This window comes from Belonocnema kinseyi, chromosome 1, assembly GCF_010883055.1.
Source record: "Belonocnema kinseyi isolate 2016_QV_RU_SX_M_011 chromosome 1, B_treatae_v1, whole genome shotgun sequence".
Lineage (NCBI taxonomy): Eukaryota > Metazoa > Arthropoda > Insecta > Hymenoptera > Cynipidae > Belonocnema > Belonocnema kinseyi.
Window position 1 is genome coordinate 138,321,618 of NC_046657.1, and position 11,761 is coordinate 138,333,378.

The window sequence follows — 11,761 nt, forward strand, 5'->3', positions numbered from 1 at the left end:
AATTCTTATGTAAAAGTATTTTATAAACTCAGTTGTCTTCTCTGAGAAATACTCTAAAGGTTAACAATATTTGAAAGAGTTTCTCTAGAGTTTAAATGAAAATAGAGGTATTTGAAAGAAATAGGATTAAAAACATAATTTTATACATTATAGTATAAAGTTAATCAGATTTGATTTGATTTTCAACGGACTTTTACATCTCTTGCTAAATATAATTTAAGAGACGAGAAATCAAAGAAGTGAGACACCTCAGCTTATAGAACTTTGTCGATAGTCTCAGAAAACGAGAGGTAATGCGCACTAGTGTTACGCAGATCGTGGAAGTTTGCAAGGATGGTCCAGAATTTTTTCTTATTCACACAAATCTCGTTCTAAAAGGTGAATTAAAAAGTTTTTGCCGAAAGCGGTTAGACTGTTTCTTGGTTGAGCATTTGCACTCATACAAAGTGTTTGGCGCAAATTCTTATAAATATTGTATTTTAGACTAAAAGGACCTTTCTTCGGGTGTAATCATCACCAACAGAAACAAACTACCTGACGAATATGGGTACATACCAAAAAATTAGATGTAATTTTAAAGAAGGTGGAAAATAAGAAATATTATTATGAATAAACTGCAATTTCCTGTCAACTGAACTATTCTTCTTTTCATAACCTTGAAAACATGTTTAATTTTAATTGCGGCGCTTAATAAAGTTTAACATTCAAGTTTGAAGATTACTCAATTAAAATTTAACTTTAGAGACGGTAAATGTTCAAATTTTTGTTTGGAAATTTCTGAGTGTTTAGTGCTGCAAGTTTCTAAAACTAAGTTTCATTGTGAAGACGGTAAATTATAATTGTTTTCATTTTAAATGTCTACTTTTTTAAATTTCGAAAGTTCTGATCTTTTACATTAACAAACTGAAATAGAATTTAATTTTATAGGCAGCAGATTTTAAATATGCATATTTCTAATTTTGGGAATTTCGAAAGTAATGAAAACTTTAAAATGTACCGTCTCTTCAATTGAATTACAACTTAAAAAATTTATTACTTGAAAAACATACACATTTGAGAAGTCTAAAAGTTTTTAAGTTAAAAAATTAGAAATTTTAAATAGAATATATTAAAGCTATCTATATTCAAAAAATAATTTAATGAAATTGATGCAATTTTTCATAAAATTTCCTAGTTTTTTACTTTCAAAGGCTCGAATTTTATGAGCACTCAATTTTGATGGACTGAAGATTTGAAATCTTTTCATCCTCAAAGCTCATAATTCAAATAAATAATTTGAGAACTTACTAAATGTGACAAATTCATTTAGTAAAACAAACAATAAAATTATTTATTTCAAAGTCTTAATACTTTTCAAAGGATTTTTGTCAAAAATCTGAGTTGTTCAGAAAGTAATTTCGCTTCTTATGAAGACGTATATGAAGCCGTGTTTCCCTATATTTGACGCTACTTCGAACCACGAGATCTTTTCGTATGTTTGAAGATTGTGGAATAAAATGGTCAATATATAAATCAATAGAGTGTATTCCATATATCAATAAATCGAGTTTAATTTACTCTTAAAAAAGAGAAATTAGTTTCCCAAGAACCCACTAGTTTTAGAAATATCCATAATAATAATTTAAATAGCATAATAGACATTATCTTGATAATCATATTGTTTAACAGACGAAAAATTTTCAACAAAAATAGTTTAGGAAGTGAAATTAAATTTTTTATTAAGCTTACTTTCATGTTGCTTCGTGTAAAAAAATTAATAATAATACTATTATAAAGATACAAATATATATATATATATATATATATATATTTGATAATAATATTATAAATTATATCTGAAATGAATAAAACATTTTGTTTATACAAGCTTTCTGAACAGTGAAACATTCTCGGGGGCTTTCATACTACAGATACGGCTCTGACTCTCACAAGTGGTGAAAGAAACGACTAGTAGTTCGGGAGCCACATCGAAGAGGTGGTATGAACTTAAACGTCCCCGGAATTTTTCAAATGGGTATTGTGCAGAATGGTCTCCTGAATCCAACGATATGAGGTGCTTTCACAAACTGACGGTCGTTCTCGAGATATTGTTAATGAAACATTTTTACATAACTTATGCTTTATCTTCTAAAATTATCGACATATTAAGAATTTTTTTCGAAAGAGTTAGATATTATTGAAATAAACAATTTCTGTCATGAACAATTTTTTGCCTGCCTCATAGTTTTTACAAAAAATGCAAAAAAAGTCTAATATAATAATCTATTTTTATGCATTGTTTATGGGTCTTTTGAAGATTCTTCTTTAGAATTAGTTTGCATGTGTTAAGACACATGAAATTTCTTAGGCACATTTTTGCATCTGATTGATAGTTTATATAAAAAAAAACCGCAAAAAAGATTTGCAACAAGGTTTCTTTGAACCCGATTGTAGCCAACATTTATTAAAATTTTCAAATTTTGTTTTCTCATTCTTCTAAAGAAACCATAGAGGGAAAAAGTTTGTCTAAGACTTTTTTCCGTATCTCGAATAGTTTATTTAAAAATAAAAAAATTAAGTTAATAGAAAATATATAGTTAAATATCAACAGGGGGAGTAAATATTAACCGATTTTCTTCAATCTTTTTTTTAATTTTCTCGAAATAATATAACGAGGAACCCTTTCCATTGTTTAAAATATGGAGCCAGCGAAGAAAATCAAAGTTTTGTATAATATTAATTAATTTAATTTCAATAGGCTGAATCCCGTGTAGAAATAGCCCTGTTTGACCCGACCAGAAGAAGGTTTCTGGCCAGAATCTGACCGGGTCAAACCGGGATACTATTTTGTTAATCGCCCGGCCGGGATCAGACCGAGTTCCCACCGGGACCCAGTCGGGCCAAAAATGGTGCATAATAGAAGTATCATAACCATAAAAACATCTAAAGAAATATCCACAAACGACTGCCGTAAGTGGGTCGTTTGTGAATATCTGACAGGTAAAAGACTAATTTTTTGTGCTTTAGGTGTTTTTTTTATTAATTATGAAAGAAAAATTAAACTAATCTTAATTGTATGGTTTCCCACTTTTGGTTCTGCGATTCCTAGACTCGCCGTGACTGCGAAATCGTAGACCAACTTCTTTTTTATTTTCAAACATATAGTTTCCCAGTGAAATTATACTTATTTTTTTTTTTTTGATACGATATTTGCTTATTTTTAATGTATCTATGTATTATCTTGAATAACCAAAAAACGTAATAAGAAGAGAAATAACTTTTTCCGAACGAGGTTTTGTATTACGTTATCATGCTTGCACGTAATAACGATTCGGCCACTTCCGGAGTCTTTGATGCTAGAAACGCAATTAAACGTCAGTTGACGCCAGGTCATCCGTTAAGAAATTTGTTAAATTTCACAAAATTGTAGCCAATTCTGGAGCTAGCGGATTATTTATAAAGGTAAGTGAGTTATTTTGTTAATAAGTAAGCATTATTAATATTCCTCAACGTTGATGTTGAATCAATTTTCTAAACCGGTTTCATAGGTTAGGATGTCACGTGAAAATTATTTTATTTATTTTATATTTTAATTTCATGAAATTTATTTTATCTCTTGTAAAGAAACCTATGTAAACTAAATTACGCTTAAGGTAAATTTGTTATGCAATGTAACTTTAATTTCTTACAATGAAATTTCTTACAGAAACTTAGAGGATCATAACCTATATTTTAGTACTTACATTGAAGCAATGATTGTAGTTAATATATTTATTATTATGAATGCAGTTCTTAAATTGAAAATCCAACATCTTTTTACAGATGGAAATAAGTGGTGACAAAAATTCTTATCTCTGCCAGTTGGTAAAATATGTTCGCTGTGGTAAAAAGGCTCCAGTAATATGCGATCGAGGACCCCAGTCAAAAACCGGTCGGATTCCGACCGGGTTATCCTATTTGTATCCGGGATCCGATCGGGTAACCCGGCCGGGAGCCGACTGGGTACACCCGGCCCGGATCCGACCAGCGCAGCGTGACGAAACCAACCAGAATCCGACCGGGCAGCCTGACCAGATTCCGGATACAAGCAGGGCAACCCTGCTGGAATCCGACCCGAACCCGGGCATAATTTCTACACGGGATTAGCCTAGTTATATTATTTCGAGAAAATCAAAAAAAGATTGACAAAAATCGGTTAATATTTACTCCCCCTGTTGATATTTAACGATATGTTTTACTTTAACTTTCTTTTTTTATTTTTAAATAAACTATTCGAGATAAGGAAAAAAGTTTTAGAGAAACTTTTTCGCTCTATGGTTTTTTTTAGCAGAATGAGAAAACAAAGTGTGAAAATGTTAATAAATGTCGGCTACAATCGGGTTCAAAGAAACCATGTTGCAAATCTTTTTTGCGGTTTTTTTATATAAACTATCACTCAGATGCGAAAATGTGCCAAATAAATTTCATGCGTCTTAAAAGGATCAAACTAATTCTGAAAACAAATCTTCAAAAGACCAATGAACAATGCATAAAAATAGATTATTATATTATACTTTTTTTGCTTTTTTTGCAAAAACTATGAAGCAGACAAAAAATTGCACATGACAAAAATTGTTTATTTCAATAAGACTTAACAGTTGGATTCAGGAGACCATTCTGCACAATATCCATTAAAAAAATTCCGGAGACCTATTTCCGCGAACCGAACGGTTCTTGGCTTCCGGACTATAGTGAGTATATAAGGGCCGTTCGAATATTAACATTAAGCGTGCGAAACTGCGTTAGTCTGCTCGTCTATACAGCGATATATGGGGTAGTACGAAATTAGTTTAGTATAGGTTTTAGTACATTTTAAGTACAAAATTCGGGTATACTGCAAAAAAATTGGGTGTGCATTTGTGTGTGTGTGTGTCTGTGTATGCATAGAAGCGTGGGTTTGTGTTGAAATTGCAACGCTACGAATATAATTCTTTTTCTTTCTTTTCTTCCAGGTTTTTTTTTTACTTTCGCGGAGACTCTCGTCAACTGGGTTAGAGAATATAACGCCCTTGCGTTCTACATTTTTAGCGGCCGTCGATCAAATTTTATACCACTCTTGATTTACACAGTAATACAAGATGATGAATTTTAAATGAAGATGAATTTCATTTTTGCATTAAATTAAGTAAGTCACTTAATTTCAAACAGAAATGGAACTTAAGTGCAGTGTATCTTATCTGATATGCGAGTAATATGATGATTAACTGAAAGGTATGTTGAGTTTAGGATGATTTTCATTCGCGTGCTCTAAATTCAATTTGTGCTGACAGATAGGCGTGCGCGAAATGCGATGTGGTGATGCGCAAACACTCAAGATGGATTTCGGTGATTTTGGAAGAAGTGCCAAGAGAACAGCTGAGAGTAGCCAATATGGCGTCGATAGCGCTGGATAGTATCGATGAACACTTCGCGCATGGTAGTCGTTTCGTCAACTTTTCCTATTTTGATACATGTACTCAGATCTCTAACGGATTTTGATTATGAATAGAATAATCGTACATGGGTGATAAAAGAGATATAAAATAGGATTGAAGATTTACGTTCTGTACCTGGTGGCTTGAAATCAATATAGGTGCTTTGTTAATTGTGATTTATCTATGTCTATAATTATAAATAAATTAAGTTCTTTTTTCCTTCTACTCATCTCCTTCACTTGGAGGATAAAATAACTTCATTGATTAGGCATAAATCAATAATTTATTCAATGCTCACATTTAACAACAAATATTTATTTCGTAAAATTATTTAATTTTAAATTTTATGTTATTTTCATGTTTCCAATAACTGAACGATAGCCTATACATTTTATGCATTTCATCAATCAGCTGACTTAAGTTAACATATAAGTATCATTTCACACGCACGCGTTGACGGAAAGTCAACAATCTTGTTTCCTTAAATTCACCTATAAGGTACATTTTACGTATATAAAGCAGTTGACGTTCAAGCATGCGCGTTCCTTAAAGTCACGTTATAATCATCAGTTGACTTTTAACTGGCGAATGATCCTTTTGGTTACATCTGAAAGTCAACCGCCTTCTTTACTGAAATTCAGATTCTTTTATTATTGTATGAACTCTGCAATTAAAATGTTTGAATTCTTCTAAAATATTCCATAATTTCCAGATAATTATTGACCACATTCTTCAACAAGGAGGTTTCAAAACTTTATTTGTCTTCTTCTCGTATCCGAGACTAATACGCAAAGTCGAGGCATTTTTAAGCGACTAATTCTTTCCGTGTACAACGAATGGCGCTTTCGAATACGATCAAAAGCTTATACTATAAGATCTACAGTACCTGGGACAGAAACGAAATGTTAAGACATCTGCATATTCTATTATCAGGTTAAAATGATTATTTATTTTAGAGAAAAAAATTCGTATACAAATAAGAATATTGATAAGTAATCCACACATTTTTATGGTTTAAAGTATTATGCAATTAACAGAAAGACATTTTACAATTATATGAAAACTTTTAAAACTTTGTAATATATCAAATATAGTTGTACTTAAAAAGTATACACAATTGAGTTAAAGTAATATGCTCTAAATCAAATTTTAATTTCAGAAAAAGTAAAACTTATGTGTATTTTCATACAGAAATTCTAGTGCTTTTGTAAGTCAAGGTTTATGAATATTATTTATTAACAATTTGAAAATTTACTATAAAAACTGTATAATGTAAAGAAAAAAAGTAGTTATTCTTCATTATTTCGTCCATTCGGTATGAAAAATAATGTTGGCAAAAGGAACAGATTTTTTTAGCAAGAGACAAAGTCGCTATGAGGGGGCATTTAAATACGTAATTTTGTCCCCACTCTTATACGCGTTTCATACAGTTTCATTCAGTGAATATAGAGAGAGCTACTTTTTCAGGGTGAGCCGGGCATCCTTATCTATTTTTAAGAACAGATACCAGTAATGTTGTTGAAAGAAATTGACATACACGTTTGGAAATAATTCCTGGAAGACTAGAATTATTTTAGCGCCAGTACTGGATTATTCGTGGCTATCTGTTCACGCCGAATTAGATTGGCGATCTTTTGGCGCTATCTATACCTACTAGATAGAAAAATCCATCACGCAGTTCTATGTAGACTCGCTAATGTCGCTAGCCAGAATTTGACATCACATTAATATAAAAATTCCGTATAAAATCTATCGTGGCTCTAGAAAGTACTTCTATTTGGACTTTGAAAGAAGACAACATTAAAAAATTAATTAATAAAAGAGAACCAATTACATTTATTGCATATAATCACGGCACTTTTAAAGTTTCGCCAGTCTTCCGTAAAGTTGCCGCAGTGCTCAAATCAAAGGAAATAGAAGAAATAAAGTTGCCTGTGCTGTCAGTGCTGTCTCATAGCGCAGATTTGTTATTTTAGTTCATCACTAAGTATCGATTGATCTGACGAACTATACATTGTTTATTGGTAAAATATTGAATGGAAGACAAAGCTAATATAAAAAATTATAACTGAATAAAGACATTTTATCGTTAGGTTTTCTAGGAAAGTAATTTCCCTTTTCGTATAACATGTATCGCAGTACTCATATACATTAAAATGACATATTTTCTAACCCCAAATATTATTCACTGCTACCAACAGCACTCAACTTTAATCATGCAATATAATTTTAAAACTGATACCAAAAAGTTGGCAACAATAACCGGAACTGGATTGCAAAAATCAGATGTTCGCCATGCCACCATTCAGTGTTTCAGAAACGTTTCGTTTCGCGGCCACGGGGTTTGAAGTTTTCCACATTCTTTTTCGACGTAAGCGACGTAAGGGCGTTGGAATCAAGACCCAACCTCAAAACTGGATTTTCTTATTGTACTCCATAAACACTAGAATTACATCTTCTCTAGATAATCAGGGCTTAGTCCTCTTTTCAAATAAATCTTTATTCGGAGTAGAACATTGGCTAATTCCAATAGTTTTTGTATAAGGTGTTTTTTTTATTCTAACCCAAGCATTTGAAAAAAAATCATCTGCCATAAAAGCTTTTGAAATTGAACAATTTTTCACTCCGAATAAAAATTTGATTCAATGCAGGAATAGGCTTTAATGATTTATAATATATGTAATTCTAGTAATTATGGAGTAAAATGAGAATTCAATTTTAAGGTTGGCTCCTGGTTCCACAAAATTTATGTACAATTAATATTTTCTTTTTTATCAATAATATTGAGAAATATTCTGCCAAAAAAGCACTTACTAGCTATATTCTATTTTTCTTACAGAAATCTGGAATTTTTTTATATTCTCAATGTAGCTGATAGTGCTGTTATGTAAGGAATGATTTAATTATAAAAATAAGTATTAAATTTGCAATCTAGGTCACATCTAGATCTACTAGATTTTACTAGATTCACTAGAACGCACCAGTACCGCTGGTGTAGATAGCAGCTTGTCGATTGTCGCGTTACATTTGCGCACCGCCCCAGTATATTTTCTCGCGATAGCACCAGTATAGACTCGTGGCGGTCTAGACTGATACAGTATAGCGCCATAAATTATATCCACACGGGATACTTCAGACAATTAAGATCTTATGATGTTATAGATCCTTTATTAAAATTTCTAAGTTTTAAGAGTCAAAACGCTCTCCTCATCTGGAAACAATAGTTACTTTTTTATATATTATAATAAAATTATAGTTATGATTAGTATGGAAAAAAGAAAAAAATATATAATAAATTAATTTTATTTGTATAAAATTATACCATTGTAAGAAAGTGAGGTTATAAAAGTAAATAATCAATTGTAATTACCTGTGTGCAATTTAATATGTTATTAAAAAGATTTATTTTTTATTTTTAAATAAGAGTCTTCATCTTGAAAATAATGTTTAGGAATTATAATCAATTGTAGTATAAAAGTTCAAATTTAAAATAACAGAAAGAACTTGTGTACTATTCCATTTTTGTGTATCAAATCGAGAAAGTGAAATAGAAAGAGATGGGGTACAAGGGTAGAATGTCAGTAACGTAACAATGAATTGGTCGTATAGCTTCCATAATGATACCTGATGAAGTAAGATATGCTTGATGATTTCACATTCTTTTATTAATTTAACTAACAGGAAAAAGAGCCAAAACATTAGAAATCAAATTAAACAATCTAAAATAATGTTAAATAAAGGACTATAATCTACAAGATCAGTGACTACATTAAGACATCTATCTCCACTCTTCTTAATAAAAACATTTCCGCTATCAATCATTTAAATTTATCAGGCTCATGGTGTAGAAATTTGACATGTCTCCAGTCAATCTCATGACTTTTCTGAACTTGATGTTGAGCTATCACTTTATGATTTTTTGGACTCTTGTCTAAAGTTGTCATGATGTTCGTTAATTATAGAACTAAGTAATCTACCAGTTTGCCCTTTATAACACATTTAACATTCTAAACAATCAATTTTATACACTACATTAGTCAAATTTGAAGTTTCTAAAACATCTTTACCTAATTTTATAAATTTGTTAAATTAAGAGTAAGCTCTAAAAATTGTTTTAATATAAAAATCTTTTAAAATTGTTTTGACAAATTTATAACATTAGGTAAAGATGTTTTAGAAAAATTTTAAATTTGACTAATGTAGTGTATAAAATTGATTGCTTAGAATGTGAAATGTGTTATATACAAGACTTCCATTCACGAAATACTACCCTGGCACTATACTGGCGCTATTTTTTTTCTACGCATTTGAATTTTCTAGTGTCTAGCCCCAGTCTTAGAGCTATTTACGATTTCGCTAGGATTTTGAATATGTGAAGACTGTCCAGATTTTAGCTAATTTCTAGAAAGAGTTACTTTTTGGACTTCCTCAAAAATTGCAGAAGTGAATTTAGAAAAGAATGATTTTAAAATAAAAGAATGAGAAAATTACAAAACATAATTGCATAATTGATAAAATAATAATTAAATGCAATGCATTATACATTTAATATATTGAACAATAATTATTAAACGTAATTGAAATATTATTATACAAACTGTATTTTTAACAATGATTTTTATTTAACGGCTGTTTAAAAAAGTTTGCTCTTATGTAACACATATAGCAAATTTTTTAATAATCCAGATTAATTTTATATTAATTATAATATGTATAATGAATTTATGCATTATAATTATATTTCAGAAAACTTAAAGTACCTTAACTTATAAGCACTGCATGCTATCGATATTTTAATCAAATTTTAGATATTTTAAACTGATGAGGACCAATGTGGACGGAAAAAACTGGTGTCCATTTTAATTTATATATCTCTACGGCCAGAAAAAAAATACAATAACATCCTTTTTAATTAGATACATATCTTTTTCGATGTGAGAACGAGGCTCAACGAAATAGCTTCGTAGTTTTAAAGATATCTTCAGTAAATTACCTCACACTCCCAGGCCAAGAAATATTTCTTTCTTTCAAAGAAATGACGCTCATATAAATGATTTATGTCAATCAATACACTAGTTTGTAAAATGCGTTTCTTTATGTCTGAGAATTTTTATTCAGTATGCAAAAGGTACCAGATATAATTTTTCCTTTCGGAATATCAAGTATGTTATTTGCAGATCCCTTTCTTGTTCCGTGTAGACTGATTCGATTCTATCTTCGGAATACTACTGCACTAAAAAAAATTGTTCTTGGATCAAATTTCATATAAATTCATGTTAATCACTTACGAAAAAATCAGATCATTCCATTTTTCACAAATTCAAAATAAGTTTAGCAGTAATTTTCGATTGTAAGTAATAAAACATGATACCTTCTTCCTGTTAACTAGAAATAAAATTGAATTTCCAGTCGAAAAGTTTAATGAAGCAAATAAATAACAGACCTAACCTACAATTAACTGTCTTGGCCTTAAACTTGGACTATTTCGAGAGAAATTAGGGAAAAGTATATAGTATAATAAATTTAATAAACATAAATGTTAAATTCACTACACCAATGTTTGTTACATTTCAGTAGCAGTAGTGCATATTTGCTTCACACACATGCATAATAAACCTCGTACAGATTTTTCTAACAGTGTATGCTGGGAACAAGTGGATATTTCCTTAATCTGAGAAAATGTATTCTTAGATAGAATATCGCATTTAGTTATTCTAAAACTTTATCGTATTACTTCATATAGAGGTGTATTCAACTGCAGAACATAGTTCACTTTCAAGAAATCATTTCTGACACACTTCAAGAATATATTTTCCAAATTTAAGAATAGGAAGTATCGGAGGAATAGACTAGTGTCTCAAGTGAACGAAATTTGTACTTGAGAAGATTCTATTAGACCAGAAATCTGAATTCTAAGCGTCAGATTATTAAAATTCAAAACACTATTTCTCAACGAAAAAAATTTTGTTTTGGAAATTATTTTTATATAATCTTCATATTTTAAATGATTAAAATATGTAATTTGAGCACACTGTTACTTAAACATACCGGATGTCTAAAAAGTCCCGAGACGGTTGGATATTTCCTCAGGTAAAATATTTTTTTAAAAAGTGAAGGTCATCCCTGAAATATATTTCAACGAGGAATTCAATGGTGACCTTCATTTTGACCTAGAAGTTGACCTTCATGGCTTTTTGAAGGACAACTTCGTTTTTTTAGATAAGAACCCCCCTTTTTTACATCTGCAATCGATAGAGCGGAAAATTCTACGTTTAGGTACGTACACAAATCATAAGTTATTAGTAACGTTCAAGGTCAGTTAGAGGTTA